Source organism: Neoarius graeffei, chromosome 1 (assembly GCF_027579695.1).
Source record: "Neoarius graeffei isolate fNeoGra1 chromosome 1, fNeoGra1.pri, whole genome shotgun sequence".
Classification (NCBI taxonomy): Eukaryota; Metazoa; Chordata; class Actinopteri; order Siluriformes; family Ariidae; genus Neoarius; species Neoarius graeffei.
The window spans coordinates 26,498,828-26,517,992 of record NC_083569.1 but is presented as its reverse complement, the minus strand read 5'-3'; the positions used below and the strand labels follow the sequence as shown (position 1 = coordinate 26,517,992).

Sequence of the window (19,165 nt, the reverse complement as noted above, 5' to 3'; positions counted from 1 at the left end):
ACTGAGAAAGCTAACAGAATATTCTAATATGTTATCTCACTTTTTAGATAAGTTTTTGTCATATGTAAAGTCGGATAATTTATTTTAAACAAACCTCGCTATAATCTTGTTCACTAATGAGCGAGAATTGCCTACATTATCAGCGCAACTCGGAAATTGATCATTTTATATGTAAGGTCCGATGCTCTTGGAAGACGTAATTTGCGGTCAACCAATAAAAAGCTTCGAAACTCGGGGGCGTTGGTTATAAATCAAAACATCGAAGATGGACACGAAAGGCAGGGCCTGAATTTCATTTTTTAGAATGGGGGGGAATTCCTCCCCTCAGTGACTCAAATGGGGGGGGGGGGGGGGGGATTTACAGTTTGGGGGGATTTATACAGTTTGTGGGGAACGCTGCTTGTGGGCTTAAATAGCTTAGGTCTTACCTTCTGCCACTACTCAGATTGAAGATCTCTACAGTATGTAACCTTTTGTCACCATTTGAGGTATCCTTTTTAGTAGACTTTTCATTTTGATATCTCCAAATTTGGATAGCATTGTCAGACAAAGGCCGGGTGGATAAATGCAAGTATTATTCCCACCAGCCATCTAAGATATGGACTGTTCAGTTTCGGGTGGAGGGTAGAAAACCACCACAAAATGAAAGAGATCCTTTACAGCATGACATTGCTGACTGACTGTATTATGCCATCAAACACCAATAGCCTTTTTCTAGCAGTGCGAGTAAGGCTCTAGGAAGAGTTTGGAAGGTTGTGTGCCTTTTAATTAAGCTAATTTTACAACCTCCTTAGTGTTGCTTTACACAGCTGCTTCTTCCTCATCTTCATGCACTATTCTTTGTCACTGCTTTGTTTAATTATAAAAAAAGAAAAAAATCAGTCTGTTCTTAATAGCACTCAATGAATTTATTGACACAACAAGTCTAACTTAAAATCTAACTTAAACCAGTCTGCTGACTTTTCAGGATTCTCTTAACTATGTTTGTGTTATTTGTCTCTTCTTTTAGTGACCATCTCTTTAATCAGTGACCTTTGCTTTTTCCTTTTATAACATTTTTATATCATCTTTTTTTATCAACTTTTATATCATTTTTCTATTCTCATGTCTGATCTGATCATCCCTGTCCTCTGTTTAATGTCTACAATTAAAATAAGAAAACACTATCAAACTGTTCTTAACACTGAATGAATTTACAAACTTTGTTTCAGTCCACATATAGAACATTAACATGACAACAGTCTTTGTTGACTTTTCAGGATTCTCTTATACCATATAGCCCTGTCTCCTGTGTCATATGCCATCTTTAATTTAAAAAAAATCAAATTGTTCTCAACACTGAAGAATTCATCTTTGCTGAGTGCAGGATTCTTGTACATATGTAGTCTTTCCTACTCTTTCTCCTAGTGGTCATCCATTTTGTCAGCATCAGCGTCCTTTGCTTTTCCTTGCAAATACTTTTTTCTTATAGCCATGCTCTGATCTAATCCCCTTCGCAACGTCGACGTTAACGTCTCGTCCTGTGTATTCTCAACGGTATCACTCACACTGCTATTACCACCATCGGATTCAGGAGTTTTCCTCTTAGCAGGGGAAACTTCTGCCACTGCACTTGTACGTTTTAGCCAGCGGTCCATGTTTGTTTTACCACTAAAGTCCGAGAGAGGAAGAGTGCGTGTGCTGTATCTGTGTGTGTGTGTGAACTGTCTGTGTCTGCTGGTTTTTTTTTCTGAGTAGGCTACGGGGGGAGAGGGGGGGTGTCAGTAAAAGGAGGGTTCAATTCAAGTAACTTTGAGAACAGAAGGTAGTCGCGCATTCACACTGATCCATTATTAGATTGACGTTGTCAGGCAATGCAGTAATGTGTGCGGGAATCTCTCACATTAGAATCGTTAAAGGTGTGGGAATTAAAAAATATATATATGCGCGATACCCGCAATCCCGCGCCCAAATTCAGGCCCTGAAAGGTACTGTTTATCTTGAGAAATCGCAATTGTTTGATGGATTTTGCTTAAACTTTAAATGACTTTCGCATAAAATGCGAATACAGATGATTTTCTTTTCGCAAATTGGAATAAAACTTCGCAATTTGCGGATGTGCGATCGGCTAGCATGAGCCCAGACGAGACATACCGAAATAGAGACCAGCACAAAGATGACGCAAAACAAACTGCTGAAAGACAACAACGTGATAAAGAAGAAACATTTGCGTTTACAGTCAGTCATACAACTTTCCCTGTGAACATCAAGAAAAACTGATTAATGGTGGATTGTGGAGCAACCTCTCACATTATTACAGACATGAACAGCTTCATGATGTTTGAGGAGAATTTCAACCCAAGTGCCCACTACATGGAATTGGCAGATGGAACGAGAATGAACAACGTTGCACTGAGACGAGGAGACGCAGAGGTGCTGCTACAGGACGTGAGAGGGAGAATTGTCACAGTCACACTAAAGAAGGCCTTGTTCATACCAACATACCCCCAGAGCATCATCTCTGTACAAGCTGCTACCAATGATGGGGCCAAGGTGATCTTTGAAGAGGAACGGAATGAACTGATAAACAGAGATGGAAGTGTGTTCATGAGCACATGAGCGGCTGTATTACTTGACCACTGTAAATCACCTTAGACACAATGTCAGTGCATCAGTTAATGATATGATGTCCCAGGACAAAGTTAATCTAACTTGTGATATTAAAACATGGCATGAGATAATGGGGCACTGTAATGTTGATGATGTGTTGAAATTGCCTGAAGTGGTAGAAGGCATGAAAATCACTGGAAATACGAAACTAGACTGTAATGTATGCATTGAGGGAAAATTCATAAACACCAGAAACAGGAAGCCTGATGCAAAAGCTACTAAACCTCTAGATCTTGTACACACAGATTTAGTCGGCCCCATTGAGCCAATATCTCATGAAGGATATAAATATGCAGTGTCATTCACAGATGATTATTCAGGTGCAGTGTCTGTTTACTTCCTTAAGAATAAAAGCGACACAACTCTAGCCACAGAAAAATTCCTTGCAGATGCAGCACTGTACGGTACAGTTAAATACATTCGATCTGACACCGGTACAGAATACACAGGCAATGCGTTCCAATCACTTCTGCGAGAAAGAGGAATAAGGCATGAAACGTCATCGCCTTACTCCCCTCATCAGAATGGTACAGCCAAAAGACAGTGGCGGACCGTTTTTGAAATGGGAAGGTGCCTGCTACTAGAGAAAGGGTTACCAAAAACACTCTGGCCTTATGCGATCCAAACTGCAGCTCACATTCGAAACAGATGTTTTAGTGACAGGACACAAAATACTCCATATTTCCTGTTAACAGGAAGGAAACCGGGCGGCACGGTGGTGTAGTGGATAGCGCTGTTGCCTCACAGCAAGAAGGTCCTGGGTTCAAGCCCCGGGGCTGGCGAGGGCCTTTCTGTGTGGAGTTTGCATGTTGTCTGCGTGGGTTTCCTCTGGGTGCTCTGGTTTCCCCCACAGTCCAAAGACATGCAGGTTAGGTTAACTGGTGACTCTAAATTGAGTGTGAATGGTTGTCTGTGTCTATGTGTCAGCCCTGTGATGACCTGGCGACTTGTCCAGGGTGTACCCTGCCTTTCGCCTGTAGTCAGCTGGGATAGGCTCCTGCGACCCTGTAGAAGGATAAAGCGGCTAGAGATGATGAGATGAGATGAGGAAGGAAGCCAGACCTCTCAAAAATTTGGATTTTTGGGTCTGACTGCTATGCGTACAAACACGATCATAACAAATTGGATCCTAGATGTGACAGGGGAATATTCATAGACTATAGCAGGAACAGCCCTGCTTATTTAGTATACAATCCAGAAACCAGGAAGGTTTCAAAACACAGATTAGTGAAATTTATCAGGAAGAACAATATTGAACAGCAGACTCAAACTGATGATGATGACTACGAACTCCCAAAATACAGAGATAGGATACGTGATAGTGAGAGCAGAAATGACAAATCACAAAGTGAGAACCAGGACATAGATGCAAATTGTGAGACCACAAACACAGACAACAAAGATGAATCAAAAGATGATGACACCACAGAAACCGAAGTTGAAGAGATTGATGGAAACTTTGCAGGGACACCAACAACAATCAACCAAAAGCAATACCATTCAGAAAGGGAAAAGAGACCCCCAAAATGCTTACAAGATCACGTAACAGTCTCCAAAGATAAGATAACCAATGCAAATGTTGATTCTTGTTACAGGGCAGTGTTCGGGATTCCCCAAACATATAGAGATGCCATCATGTCACCTGAAGCTTCTATGTGGGAACAGGCTATGAAGGAAGAAATGGCTTCACTTAAAGAAAACGACACATTTGAATTGGTGACTTTGCCAAAGGATAGAAACACAGTGGGGGGGATGGGTCTATGCTTTGAAAGAAAATGCAGACACAGGAAAAATTTTCAAAGCTAGATATGTTGCTAAAGGATACAAACAAACAGAAGGAATAGATTACCATGAGACATTTGCTCCTACAGCAAATCTCACTCAGTGCGAGCACTGATGCAGATAGCGGCACAGAATGACTTTTCTGTACATCAGATGGATGTGAAAACGGCATACTTACATGCCCCCATTGAAGAAGAGATCTATTTAGATCAACCAGAGGGTTTCGAAGAGGCAACGGAAACAGGAGGGAAACTAGTGTACAAGTTGAAAAAAATCCCCCTATGGCCTCAAACAACCTGGAAGAAATTGGTACAAACTTTTAAACGATCATTTGGAACAAAACAGCTTCGAGAGAAATTGGGTAGATCACTGTGTATACAGGGAAAAGATTGAAAATGACACAATCATAGTAATCATCTGGGTAGATGACTTGATCATTGCAGCAAGTAGTGAGGATCAGCTAAACAGGTTCAAGGAATCAATGAAGTCTCAATTTAATATGAAAGATTTAGGACAAATATCATACTTTTTGGGCATCCAGTTTGAACAAAAAGAAGGAGAAATCAAAATGAGTCAAGAAATATACATAATCAAAATGCTTGAGAGGTTCGGAATGTCCAACTGTAAACCTAGAGCTACACCTAGAGTTGAAAATGGAATGTAACAGAAATGTAGAAGAAAACAACACTGAAATAGAAAATCCCAAAGACTACAGAGAAATTGTTGGACGCTTGATCTATGCAATGACTTGCACCAGACCTGACATCAGTTGGATTGTCAGTAAACTGTCACAATCCTTAGCAAAACCTAAAGTACAAGACTTGGTGGCAGCCAAACATGTTTTAAGATACTTGAAGGGTACTTCTCACTACGAGCTATGTTTCAAGAAAACAGATGAACACGAGTCTGTCAGCATTCAGTGATTCGGATTGGGCATCCTCTGTAGAGGACAGATGTAGTACCACAGGTTACTGTTTTAGTCTGACAAAACAAGGCCCTGCAATATCTTGGAAGTCTAAGAAACAACCCACAGTGGCACTGTCAACTTGCGAAGCTGAGTATATTGGCTTAGCAAACACAACTCAGGAAAGCATCTACCTAATGCAGTTATTAAATGATTTGGACTCAAATGTTTACAATTGTACAACAATTTATGGTGACAATCAGGGAGCCATAGCACTGAGTAAAAATCCAGTACATAGGTCAAGGTGTAAGCACATTGATGTGAAATACCATTTCATCCGTGATGTACTTAGGGCAGGAAGAATAACTATTAAATACTATCCAACAGAAAACATGGTTGCAGACATACTCACTAATGGGGCTTTTCCACTACCATACCATACCTCCATTTTGAAGGTCAAGCTAGCTAATGTCAACATCATAGTAGCTAGTATGTTACTGTAGCAATGTTTACGTTCAGTCATTTGGATGACTGTTAAAACCTTTCCAGCCTGCCCGAGCGCGCTAGCTCCCAGCTTGCCCGAGCGCGCTAGCTCAGTAAACTAGTAAATACAGTAAAGGAAAAACTTGAGACTGAAAGGTTTTAACAGTCATCCAAATGACTGAACATAAACATTGCTACAGTAACATACTAGCTACTATGTTGTTGACATTAGCTAGTGCTAACAGCTAGCTGCTAGTACACTGCTACAACACAGACAGAGACCCTAATAATACAGTTCTTGGTGGTAACAGCAAATTTATAACGGGCCATGTCTCAACAAACTAAGAAGTTATTTCAATGACATTTAATAACATTTTGTTTATCCTGAGGACCGAAAGTAAATGAAAATGTGAACAAACCTTAGCTGTAATAAGATGGCGACCACCGGCTCCAGGGACGGCCCACTGATGTAGGCATGTTTCCCAGCCTGACACAAAATATTTGTAGGCTTCCAAACTCTTATACGCTTTCAGATCAATACCTGTGTATGGCGATGGGTTTTTAACGACATAGGTATACAGATCATGTGGGCCGAAGTCAGGTAAAGATGAGGGCTCCGTGTACTTCCGTACGTCAGTGAACAATCCTGGTGGAAGCAGGTAAACATCGTTCTCTAAGCCTGCTAACCTCAATTTTTGCAAATACCTCTCCTTCTGCTCGGCCTGTAAATGCCCTACGTCGCTGGATAGTGAAGGTGTTTTCTGCATCTCGCTCCTTTTTCTTTTATGTTTTTCGTTTGTCGCCTTCCTCGCATTCAAACTGATTCAAGCCGTGACGTCCAAAATGGCAGCCTCACATGACTTGGTCACGTGGGTGAAAAACCTTAATACCAACTTTCTGCACCTCCAATCCAATGTCACTAACCTGATCCAGTGTTAAGTGCAGCTCAGGTTTCTCTTCATTGATGCATAAATCTTTCGCCTTTTACTAAAGATTTCCGTGGAGAGAAATGTTAATGAGTTCAGTATATTTTTGCAGGCTTTGCTCTGGCGGAGCTGAACATTTTTAGTCAACAAATGTTAGAACTATTGATTTTTTTGCATTAAAGCATCTCCCACACGCCCCACAAAGCGATGTCTCTCTTCAAAAGGATCCAGCTGTTGGGGGCGGAGTCTAGCTGTGTTTACCTTTCTGGATTTTAATATGTGGAAGTGGTTTATTTAAAGCCATTAGCTACAGTAAATTATCATTTCTCTGTATTTTGACTAGGATTGAGTGTAGTATCTATTTTAATTAATTTGATATCTGATTTGCTCTCTAAATGAGAGTGTTATATCAAGCAAATTTCTTTTAGAGCAAGGAGCTGCAGTAGAGGTTTGCTCTTTTGGATGTATATATCAACTTGATGTTGCAGTACCTCTATCTTTGTTCTAGGAAAAGTTTTTTTTTTTATTATTTGGTACACAGTTTAAATTAAGTTGATAAATGGGTTTTTTAGAGTAGAAAATAAAAATAAGGATTTGGTCCTTTTATTCTGTACTCTCATATGGTGTTATAGTAGATTTAGGAATGGTTACCTTATTTTAAAAAAGAAAAAAATCTTTATTTTGCCTGCCCTAACTTTTTTCCCTATTTTCTGGTTTTCTCCATGCTCAACAACACAGGTGTAGAATTGGGTGTGGGCGGTATGGGCGTGTCCCTACCAATATTTCTGATTGAAGAAAAAAAATCCCGCCCCGTGCGCGGTACACAAAGGGTTACTGTAGGTTTCCACTGGGCGAAACACCACGCCCAATTCACTCATGAATATTCACTCTGGGGGCGTAGTTTATTTCAAACATGGAAACAAACAATGAATAAATAAGCAGATAACAAGAAAAACAAAGCATTTGCAACAAGAACATGTAAAAAGCCACTAAATTAGAAAATAAGCCTTAAATAATATGGGTAATAATAATATATCAAAATCAAAACAAAAGAAAACAAGACAAAAATACAAACAAGGATGCACTAAGCAGTTTTGAGTTTATGTGTCTGAAAAGGGACGGCATGGTGGTGTAGTAGTTAGCGCTGTCGCCTCACAGTAAGAAGGTCCTGGGTTCAAGCCCCGGGGCCGGCGAGGGCCTTTCTGTGTGGAGTTTGCATGTTCTCCGTGTGGGTTTCCCCCAAAGACATGCAGGTTAGGTTAACTGGTGACTCTAAATTGACTGTGAGTGGTTGTCTGTGTCTATGTGTCAGCCCTGTGATGACCTGGTGACTTGTCCAGGGTGTACCCTGCCTTTTGGCCGTAGTTAGCTGGGATAGGCTACAGCTTGCCTGTGACCCTGTAGAAGGATAAAGCGGCTACAGATAATGAGATGAGATGTCTGAAAAGGAGTGGGCTGAAGTAAAAACTTATTTAATCCCACCCCTCTACTTTAGTCAATATAAATTGATTATCAAGCTTCCTTATATATATATATATATATATATATATATACGAGTATATATATATATATATATATATATTGTATATTACTTATTACTTCAACTATTCAGATATCAATTCTCTATGACTATATCATATAATTAATTAATTATATGTGTATATCCATCTGTCTACACACAAGTTTACTACAAATCCCACACTCACAATGGAGAACAAAATAAAAACAAAACAAATAGATGAAGACTCAAAAAAGAAAAAAAGAAAATTTACACAATAAACAGCCAGTTATGATTAATCCCCTTCATCCTTATACCTTGTGAAAATCACATTTTTGTACATCTTTTTAAACCGCTTCATGTCTGGACATCCCTTGAGCTCCTCATTTAAACTGTTCCACCGCTTTACCCCACAAACAGAAATACAAAAACTTTTCTTGGTTGTGCGCACCCTATAATTTTTAAATTTAAATAAACCCCTTAAATTATAACTCCCATCTCTTTCAGTGAACAGTTTTTGAATATTATGTGATAGTTGATTATTGTTTGCTTTGAATAATATTTGTGCTGTTTGATAGTCCACCAGATCTGCAAATTTCAGTATTTCTGACTGTAAGAGTAATGTGTAGGGACAGCCCAGTCCCGTCTAGGACTACAAATCCCATCAACTAACTTCCGCGATGACCTACATCACGGCTGGGCGGGATCACCTACGTCACTTCCTCCATGACTCTATAGGTGACCCAGAAACCCTCAGTTCAGCCTCTTTGGCGCTGTGGACCATGCGTTGTACAGACATAAAGAGACACCCTCTCATCAGAACATCCGAGATCAAGATGTCTGCCTTGCAAGAAAAGAAGACTCAGCGCGCTTTCGTGTTTACCGCTGGCCGGTAAAAATGCTGCTTAAGTGTGCCGTCTCACTCATTTTGAGTTAAAACCGGCTTTTATTTGTTCATTATAAGTAACGTTACGACTGCAGCCCAAAGCAGTTAATTAAAAGTTAGAAGCGACCGGATTCCTTCTGACTTAATCGCTGTGCACATTGTTTGATCAGAGACTTTTCCTCACGAACGCTGAAGTTCAGACCAAGAATTCTCTGCTTTTTTTTTTCACGGAAGCGACCCACGTGCTCCGGTGAACTCCAGAAGTTTTGGAACATCTCCATAATCTTGCATATAAGCAAGATACTGGAAGTAAGACTGGCATTTTTGGGCAAAAAGACTAGTCTTAGGAATTAGGTTTATGAAGTAGTGTGAATTTAAACTCAGGAACTGTTTAATTTTGCACACTGTTGGGTTGATCATTGTTGTTCTATTTTTGTTCTCTCAATTGTTAATAGATAGGCTGTTGCATGCCTTTGCTATCCTTTCTAACATCCTTTAATTTCATTATTACACATATCTTGACCTTATCAAGATTTCAGTAGATTTAGTAATGTTATAAGCTAGTGGGTTAGCTACCACGGCTAATTCCTTTGTCTCAGAACACGAGGTGAATCCTAACCTCCCCCACCTTAGATAACATTCCAGGCCCTGATTCATTCCAAACTTTACAGCGCATTCTCCCACGCTTACATTCAAACCCCCCTTTCTCTCCCTCACACACACACAGACACACGCTCACACACACCTACACACACCCACATATATCACTGTATGACCATTTGAATGTATTTCAGCTGCTATTACTCATTTTTATCATTGTTATAATAAATTCAATTAATTTGTAAACTGTGTCTGTGTTGCTACTACTGTATATACTGGAAGTCACACAATCTAAAAGACCTCCAAATTGCCTTTATCCAAGGTGTATATGAGTGCTATTGGCTGTCTATGTAGTACGGTAAGTGATACATTATTGCTGCATTGGTAGTGATCATAATAATTTGGAATATACCATAATTTAGCTGTTTGGTAATTTATTATTAAGCACCAAAATTAAAGGTATTATTAATGAGACTGATTTAATGAGATTGATCACTTAAGACCAATTGCACCTACAAATGTAAATAAAAACAGAATGTGGTGATTTGCCAATCATGGAAACCCTATATTTAATTGAAAATAGTACAAAAGACAACATATCAAATAAACTGAGAAATGTTATTGTTTTTTTTTTTTTTTAAATATATGCTCATTTTGAATTTGATGTCAGCAACATATTTCACAAAAGTTGAGACGGGCAACAAAAGAGTGGAAAAGCTGTGTAATGTAAAAAAAAAGATTAATTCGCAACAGATCAGTGACGTTCTAACATTTAAAAACAGATACAAGTAACTGCAGTGAGAGTATATGATCAAATATTGTCATAAAACAAGGAAAAGTGAATTCAACTGACAGTTTCCTTATTCATCCATTTCATCTTTACTGTATCTGCACAACCAAACTCACATCTCTTCAGACTTCATCAAAACCATTTGTCATAGCTCACATCAACTAAAGTGACATGCATTTGTACATACATGCATAATAAAAAAAACATGAATGAAAATTGATTACAATGAATCATTGGGAAAAACTGAACAGAAACGAATTAATTCCACAAGGTGTACACCAATAACACCTGACACAATGACTGTGATATTTTCCTTAAAATATATTTTGGAGCATCAAAAAATGTAGATTAGTGAATTTACTGTGATTGATATGTCGTTGTTGTGTTAATCTTTATTCTTCTTTTCTGTTTCTTTCAGCTGCAGATGCTGCCATAATTGTTGTTTGTGTCTGTAGTTAACTGATAAGTTGGAATCTTTAATCTTCTGTGGATAGAAACTTCATATACACCATTTGTATGTTTTTGTACAGCCTTTCATTGACTCTGTATTACTGTGCTGCTACTCCAAGAGCACAGTGATAGAGCGCAGAACCTGAGAGCTTTAGACCTCTGATAGTAAGTTCAGTAGAGTCTGAGGTTGTTGCTGTCTCTAATCGAGTGTCAGTAGGAGTGCTCCCAGAACTATATGACCTCGCACCTTTATACAGTAAAAACTGTGGTGTGCTGTTAGGATATTGTTTGTACCAGTAAAGGTCAATGTTATTGCTGCTTGACTCATATGAACATTTCAGAGTAACGGTGTCTGTTTCTTTCCCCATAATGTTGGCATCTTCATCCATTGGGACAATTTTATCTGCAAAACTGCCTGTTGTAAAAAGAAAATAAAGAAAGAAATCTGGGAAATATGTTTTGTCAACAATATTGACTGAAGAAATTATGAAATCACTAGATTAATACAAAGTTGGGTATTCATTAATACAATTAATTAATTTATGAAAGTGAATTACCTGTTGTGACAGTGAGAATCAGTGGGATGTATCTCACTGTGTACAGGAAGTTGTATATTTGAAATATACCTCATGCTTATGGTTTTGGAATGGGATGTTCAACAAACTCATCAGACTGGTCAGGTCTCCTATATTACAGTGTCATATATAATCACATACAGAGCCAGTCTACCATAGAAACAATATAAGCAGCTGTTCGCCGATGAAAATACATTTTTAGAGATAACAAATAGTGTTAGTTTAAAGTTTAGAGGCATCTATGATCTAATAATGATGCTCTCAATTTTATAAAATTAAACTTTGCCTTAGGATGTACGGTAGCACAAGCGAATATTTTTGCCTCGAGCCCCAGGAAAAAGTTGTCAATAATTTAGGTTTTCAGTCCAGTGATCAGAATATTTTTAAAGAAATATTGCCGCTGGCTCATCCAAGTTTAATACTTCATTGAAATGTGCTTTGATTTGTTTATTTGTATGTTGGTCACATTTGGCTTGTGTTTCTAAACTTATACTTTTGTAATGTCAGGGTTCAAAGCTCACACAGCTGCAGTCACGTGACCGCGCCTTCTGATATGACTTAGTGTTCCGACTGATTCACAAATCACAACAAAGGAAGGAGGACAAGGACAGAGACTGAAGATCTTAATTCATTTACTTAAAGAAAATAGAAATATTTACTAAATGAATGTGGTGTGAGAAAGGCAATTAATCAGTAGTGTTAGACAGTGCAAGCATGTGATGATAGTGGAGTGAAGAGCTGTAATGTGAAAGAAAAACAAATACAAAACAAAGCCATAACAAATAACCAAACCCAAGCCAGCAGGTGATGAGCTCCGAGCCCCCGCCATTTCCCAAAGGCTCCTCCTTTTAAAGGAGATCCCAGGTGTTTCCGTAATGAGCTCCTCAGCCACAACTCCAAGCATCACAGCGGCAGCGCTGAGAGTCTCCCAGCCTCCAATCCAGTGTCACTAACCTCGGCATCATCAGAAGTGGTGTCTTCTTCTATTATTCTCTTTCCTTTCCTATTTTATATATCTTTTATATGATCTACTGTAATAAATAACTGAAAAGACGACTCCTAAGCGTTCTGAAGTGTTTATTAGAAATTTCCATTACGGGTGCAGTGTTTTTTTTAAATCTATACTCCTTCTTCTTCTTCCTTCTTTTCTTGTTCTCGTCATCGAACAGCATCTTGATGGCTTCCTGTAAGAGAAGTGCACAAGGTCAGAAACGACTCCTGAACGTTTTTGATCTCTGTGTAAACTGTGATGTGACGAAACGTTTCAATAGAAATCGAATACAAAATATCGTTGTGTGTCTCAGAACTGAATTTCAGCAGACATCCAGTTTTTATTAAAAGATCCTCACCGGCTTGAGACCAGCTTCCCTCGCCTTCAGGATCGCGTCCATTTCATCCACCTACACACAGAGAGAGAGGAGGAAAGAGGGATTGGTGGGTGGGGGTTTGTTTCCACATAGCCAAAGTTAATTCATCATTTCAATATCAGACGTTTTTAAGAATCAGAGATGAAACACTCTGTAAATTGCTTGAGTGTGTGTGTGTGTTGGTGCAGTGTGTGTGTGTGTATTGTGTGCGCGCTCACTTTGGCATACAGGAGCTCAGGATCGCTGATCATATTCATGATTTCGTAATTGTTCTGGTTCCCTGCAAGCATCCAGGTGATCTTATTTGCCAAGTTCGGGTGGATTTCCTCAACAAGAGGCAACAAGTGATCATCTGTTTTGTCAAAGGCTTGGGGTCTACAAGCAAAGTCAGGCTATGTGTGTGCATGTTAAGCGCAGCGTAATATTAGCCACTGATGACTGGGATCCTGGGGACCCCGGCCATAGTGGCCTGTTTGTCTCTGTTTCCACAGGCATAACTCCAGCAGAGGTGCACCCCAAATTGGCAGGAGTTCCAAATTCCGTTTGGGCGAAGGGTAAACATGATGTAGGCCTAATAAAGAATGCTGAACCAGTGGTGATCACCCCCAAATCAGATTTCAGGCCTAAACAGACCCAGTACCCACTCAAACCAGAAGCAATCGCAGGTATAAGACCGGTCTTTGATTCGTTGCTGAAGGCAGATGTAATTGTCCCTTGCCAGGACTCTCCAGTGCGCACTCCTATTTTTTCCAGTTAAGAAGGCAAGAAAACCATCCCAGCCCGATGAGTGGAGGTTTGTCCAAGATCTGCAAGCAGTCAATGTTGCGGCTGTCCCGCATGCGCCTGACGTCCCTAAAGAGTGCTCTGCAGACCACACCCACTTTGGGACTGCCTGACCCCAATAAACCATTTGTTCAAAGTGTAGATGAAAAGAAGGGTTTTTATGACCTCTGTTCTTTTGCAGAAACACGGGGATAGATTGAGACCTGTAGCCTACTTCTCCAGCAGGGTGGATCCAGTGGCGGCTGGACTTCCTGTTTGCCTCCGTGCAGTTGCTGCAGCTGAAAAGGCGGTAACTGCTTCCAGAAATATTGTGGGGTACTCTAACCTCACCCTTTTGGTCCCACATGCTGTCTCCCTGCTTCTGTTGGAGAAGAGACGTCACATTTGTCAGCACAGAGATGGTTGAAGTATAACACTGTCATACTTGATATGCCTAACATCATTGTGAAACGTTGTTCTGTTCTGAATTCTGCCTCTATTCTCCCTACAGAGGATGATGGAGAACCACATGACTGTGTTGCTCTCACTAATGATTTTTGTTCCCCCAGGGCAGACTAAAAGAGTGACCCTTTTGGAAAATCCAGACATGGTCCTCTATGTGGATGGTTCAGCCTCCAGAGACTCAGAGACAGGAAAGAGCAAAGTAGGTTTTGCCGTAGTCTCAGATCACGAGGTCCTCAAGGCATTGTGTCTGCCCTCAAACCTGTCGGTGCAGGCCGCAGAGCTCTGTGCCCTTATTGAGGCATGCAAATTGGCTGCAGGGCAATCTGTCAATATTTTTATGGACAGTAGGTATGCATTTGGTGTTGTGCACGATTTTGGCACTATTTGGAAACATAGAAATTTTCTCACTAGCACAGGATCTCCCATTGCACATCATAAACTGGTCTCTGAGTTGTTGGATGCTGTTCTACTCCCTAGAGCCATTGCTGTCTGTAAGTGTGCTGCCCATACTAACAATACTGATCTTGTGTCTCAAGGGAATGCCAGGGCAGATGCGGCAGCTAAGTGTGCAGCCTCGGCTTCCAGTTCACTCTCTAACCTTGCCTTTCCTCAGGTTTCTACCCCTTGTTTACAGCTAGCGGACCTTCAGAGCACTGCCACCCAGGACGAGAGACGAGTCTGGAAACAGGCAGGCTGTATCCTTGCAAACTCGGTCTGGGTTTGTCCCTCGGGCGGTCCCTGTCTACCAAAATACATGTTCCCTTTCTATGCAAAATTGGCACATGGGCTCACCCATGTGTCAAAAGGGGGGATGGTAGCAGAAGCAACAAAGAGATGGTTCACAAAGGGGTTTTCAAATTATACTGCGAAATTTTGCAAGCAATGCTTGATATGTGCACAACATAATGCAGGTCAAGGTATCAAACTAACTCAAGCAGCACAACCAATACCAGACAACCCATTTGATCATCTCCAAATGGACTTCATTGAACTGACACTTAAAAATAAACTAAGCAAAGCTTGTGCAGAAACAGGGCTAGGATGGACAAAGGTCCTCCCTGTAGTACTCGCACAAATGAGGATGCAAACTAGACCTAAACATGGGTTAAGCCCATTCGAAATTCTGTTTGGACGAGTACCCAACACGGGGGTAGGGCCAGCTCAAGGAACACTGCCAGACACCACACTGTGTGATGATGCAATGTTGAATTACTGTGCAACGTTGTCCTCTGCTTTGAAATCTATCCACAAACAGGTACGGTAAAGAAGCACTTCCCAAACCCGCTAACGGACCTCTGCATGATCTACAACCAGGGGATTGGATCGTGGTGAAGGACTTCCAACAAACCAAGTGGAACAAGCCACGGTGGAATAGCCCATTCCAGGTCCTGCTCACGACCCCAACAGCAGTGAAGGTCACAGGCAGAGTGACGTGGATCCACGCTAGCCACCGCAGGAGGGTTCCTGAACCGGCTGAGCAGGAGGAAAAGAAGGCCTAAGTGACCCAGACGCTGACTAAAGCTCGTGAGGAAGAAAGGCATCACTGCATGGAACAGTGCAAGTATCACATCAATCACGCACGCACCCTCAATAGGGAAGAGTATTTCAGTGTCTAGCTGATAGATAAGCCTTAGGATTTCGAGTTTCCTCCAAGTCCCGGTGAGGTGGGACGAGGGCTGATAGGGCGTGCCCGCCCTCTGAGCACCAATACTCATCAAGAAGGGCAAGGGTTAACTCGGTAACATCATTGAGGCACTGAACAAGATGTGCAAGGTTGCTGAACAATTACAAGCAGATGAACATGGAGGAGTTGAAGACAGCTGATCGTGTTAGTTCAGTGGATGGAAGACTCTGATTCTATCCACCATACCGGTCCTGGGCTTAGTGATTGTGATGCTATGTTTGCTCCGTTTTCTGTCAATGTTGTATGTCTGTGTTTCAGAGGCAGCTGACAAATATCAGTTACCAGATGGTGAAAATAGACTCTGATGACTTGCCTGACTGGCCTCCAAACTCACATGAAGACTATAACCCACCGTTCGATGACATCAGCACAGTTGACATGAAACTAGTCCTGACTTAAAACATTTTCATTATGATTGTTTCCTGTTCTATTGTTTCCTGGTCTATGTATGTAGCTTGCTAGCGTTAACTTAAGATGTCTATGTCTTATAAAAACAGCCTTAGCATTATCCCTGTACACTCAATGACGTGTTAAGTCGAATCTCTCTGGGAACTCTTACCACTGAAATTGTGTACATTTTTTTTCTTTTAGCAATTATTATCCTATAGGATAAAAAGGGGGGAGAATGTGAGGGAATTTTAATGGATGAACATTATTATTCTCTGTGTTTCTGTATGTTGAGCTCAAGTGACTTAATGGATGGATGAACATTATTATTCTCTGTGTTTCTGTATGTTGAACTAAAGTGGCTTAGTTACTGAGAAGAGATGTTTTTCCACATGCTATAATCGCTTTTCTGTGGCCTTGGTGGTAATGAGCAGGGTGCTTGAGTTCGTCCTAACTACGCATCTTCTCATGATGTAATCACCTTTCCTGACCTCGGTGGTGATAAGCAGGGAGCTTGAGCTCTCCCTAACTCGCATCTGCCTGCACATACCAGAGCACGCCAGGTGCACTCATTAGTAAAACTTCATAGAAAATCTTGAGCCAATCATGTGACGACACAAGCAGCGAGCGAATGCTTTCAGAGTATAATAGATAACATTCCTAAAACACAACTCAGAGTGCGCGTACTCTCGGCATCATCAGAAGTGGTGTCTTCTTCTATTCTTCTCTTTCCTTTCCTATTTTATATATCTTTTATATGATCTACTGTAATAAAGAACTGAAAAGACAACTCCTAAGCGTTCTGAAGTGTTTATTAGAAATTTCCATTACGGGTGCAGTGTTTTTTAAAATCTATACTCCTTCTTCTTCTTCCTTCTTTTCTTGTTCTCGTCACCGAACAGCATCTTGACGGCTTCCTGTAAGAGAAGTGCACATGGTCAGAAACGACTCCTGAACGTTTTTGATCTCTGTGTAAACTGTGATGTGACGAAACGTTTCAATAGAAATCGAATACAAAATATCGTTGTGTGTCTCAGAACTGAATTTCAGCAGGCGTCCAGTTTTTATTAAAAGATCCTCACCGGCTTGAGACAAGCTTCCCTCGCCTTCAGGATCGCGTCCATTTCATCCATCTACACACAGAGAGAGAGAGAGAGGAGGAAAGAGGGATTGGTGGGTGGGGTTTTGTTTCCACATAGCCAAAGTTAATTCATCATTTCAGTATCAGACGTTTTTAAGAATCAGAGATGAAACACTCTGTAAATTGCTTGAGTGTGTGTGTGTTGGTGCAGTGTCTGTGTGTGTGTATTGTGTGTGCGCTCACTTTGGCATACAGGAGCTCAGGATCGCTGATCATATTCATGATTTCGTAATTGTTCTCGTTCCCTGCAAGCATCCAGGTGATCTTATTTGCCAAGTTCGGGTGGATTTTCTCAACAAGAGGCAACAAGTGATCATCTGCAGACAGACAGAGAGAGTGAGTGAGGTGTGAGAGAACAGAAATCGAGTGAATGGTCCCAGCCATCCAATCATGTAACATGGGCGGGGTTCAGGCACCAGACTCTTTCTATTCTCAATTATTGAGGAACAAAAGCAAGACGAGTTGAAAGCAGGTGCTTGGAGAAGTTTTCAATCTCGACAAGGAAACACATCGCAAACCATAATGGGGGAGAAAAAAGGTACCCTATGGGTCCATGTGGCTACTGTTTATAAATAAAATAGTTTTCTGATCCCATGTCCATACAGTAAATATAGCATATATACACATGAGTGCTGTGAACTCGATCGTTTTTCCAAATAGTACGAAAGCACTTGTTCATGAATTGTCTTTGAAGCATTATTTAGAACTAATGAGCCCATTTTGTTTCACAAGTGGAGTGTAAAGACTCTGAAATAAAAAATACAATTAAAAAATTAAAGCCAATAGCAGAAGTTTGATATCGGCTTCTCAAGCTATCTGCCAAAAAGCTAAAAAAAAAAAACCTTTCAAAACCTTTCATTTGACCTTTCAGAAGGACCAAACAAAAGCCATGATAATCAAAAAGGTACATTTTCTTCAAATGAACACCACTTACTCGATATCGAATCAGTAGCCTTGGTGAACCACAAAGTGAATTTCGTTTATCTTTTTATCTGCCCATTATCTTACAACACTACGAAGTTATAACGAGGTTTCTCTTATTCCATTTCTGGTTCTGATTGGTTCTGAAGTCTATCAAGAAGTAGAACGGGTAATCGAACTTGATCAGGATAAGTGCTGATTGGTTACGAAGTCTCACTATTGTTACACTCATTCTTACAACATGATGACATAGTGGCTACTGCCTCGCGTCGCCTCTTTGAGGCAGTGGCCACAAAAACAAACAGTGGATTATACGCTGAGCTGCAGAGCAGGAGTGTGTATGAGCCAGATGTTGGTGTGTGTTTTTTATGCGTGTATGAGTGTGAAACTCACGCGCCATCTGGACTTGTTCATCTACAGGACATGATTCCAACATGTAGATGGTCAGCCTTTTCCCAGCAGATGGTGATGTGGGTCCATCCTGGACACAGAGGAACTCAGTCTTCTTCTTCTATTATTATTATTATTACGACTCATTACTCGTGTTTTGTTCTTACTGTTGCGTCCTTGTCTGGCTTAACTTCACTCACAGGTGACACAGCTGTAGGAGGCACCGCATCCGTTGTAGCTGGAAGTTCTTTTGCAGCTGAAACTGGAACCACAACTGGACTGCTGTCCCCAACTGCAGCTGTCTCAACAACTGGGACGCTTTCCAGCGCTCGCTCAGCTGAAGGAACGAAAACACATCACAGCTCATTCATTTCAGTGAAAAAAACATTATCGGTATCAATTATACTATGTGCATGCAGTCAGATTCAGAAGTACTGGCATCCTTGGTAAAGATGGGTCAGAAAGGTTATGAAAATTTGAATATTATATATACACACACAGTATA

General features: G+C 40.7%; 2 non-coding genes across 2 annotated transcripts; both read left to right on the top strand.

Annotated features, from left to right (window-relative positions):
* The first annotated feature begins 6,760 nt into the window (after positions 1-6,760).
* On the top strand, positions 6,761-6,875 carry LOC132895521 (U5 spliceosomal RNA). The gene has a single exon (XR_009655761.1). It is a non-coding gene; the product is annotated as a U5 spliceosomal RNA (small nuclear RNA).
* A 188-nt stretch (positions 6,876-7,063) lies between these two features.
* On the top strand, positions 7,064-7,257 carry LOC132898519 (U2 spliceosomal RNA). The gene has a single exon (XR_009656545.1). It is a non-coding gene; the product is annotated as a U2 spliceosomal RNA (small nuclear RNA).
* Positions 7,258-19,165: the final 11,908 nt, after the last annotated feature.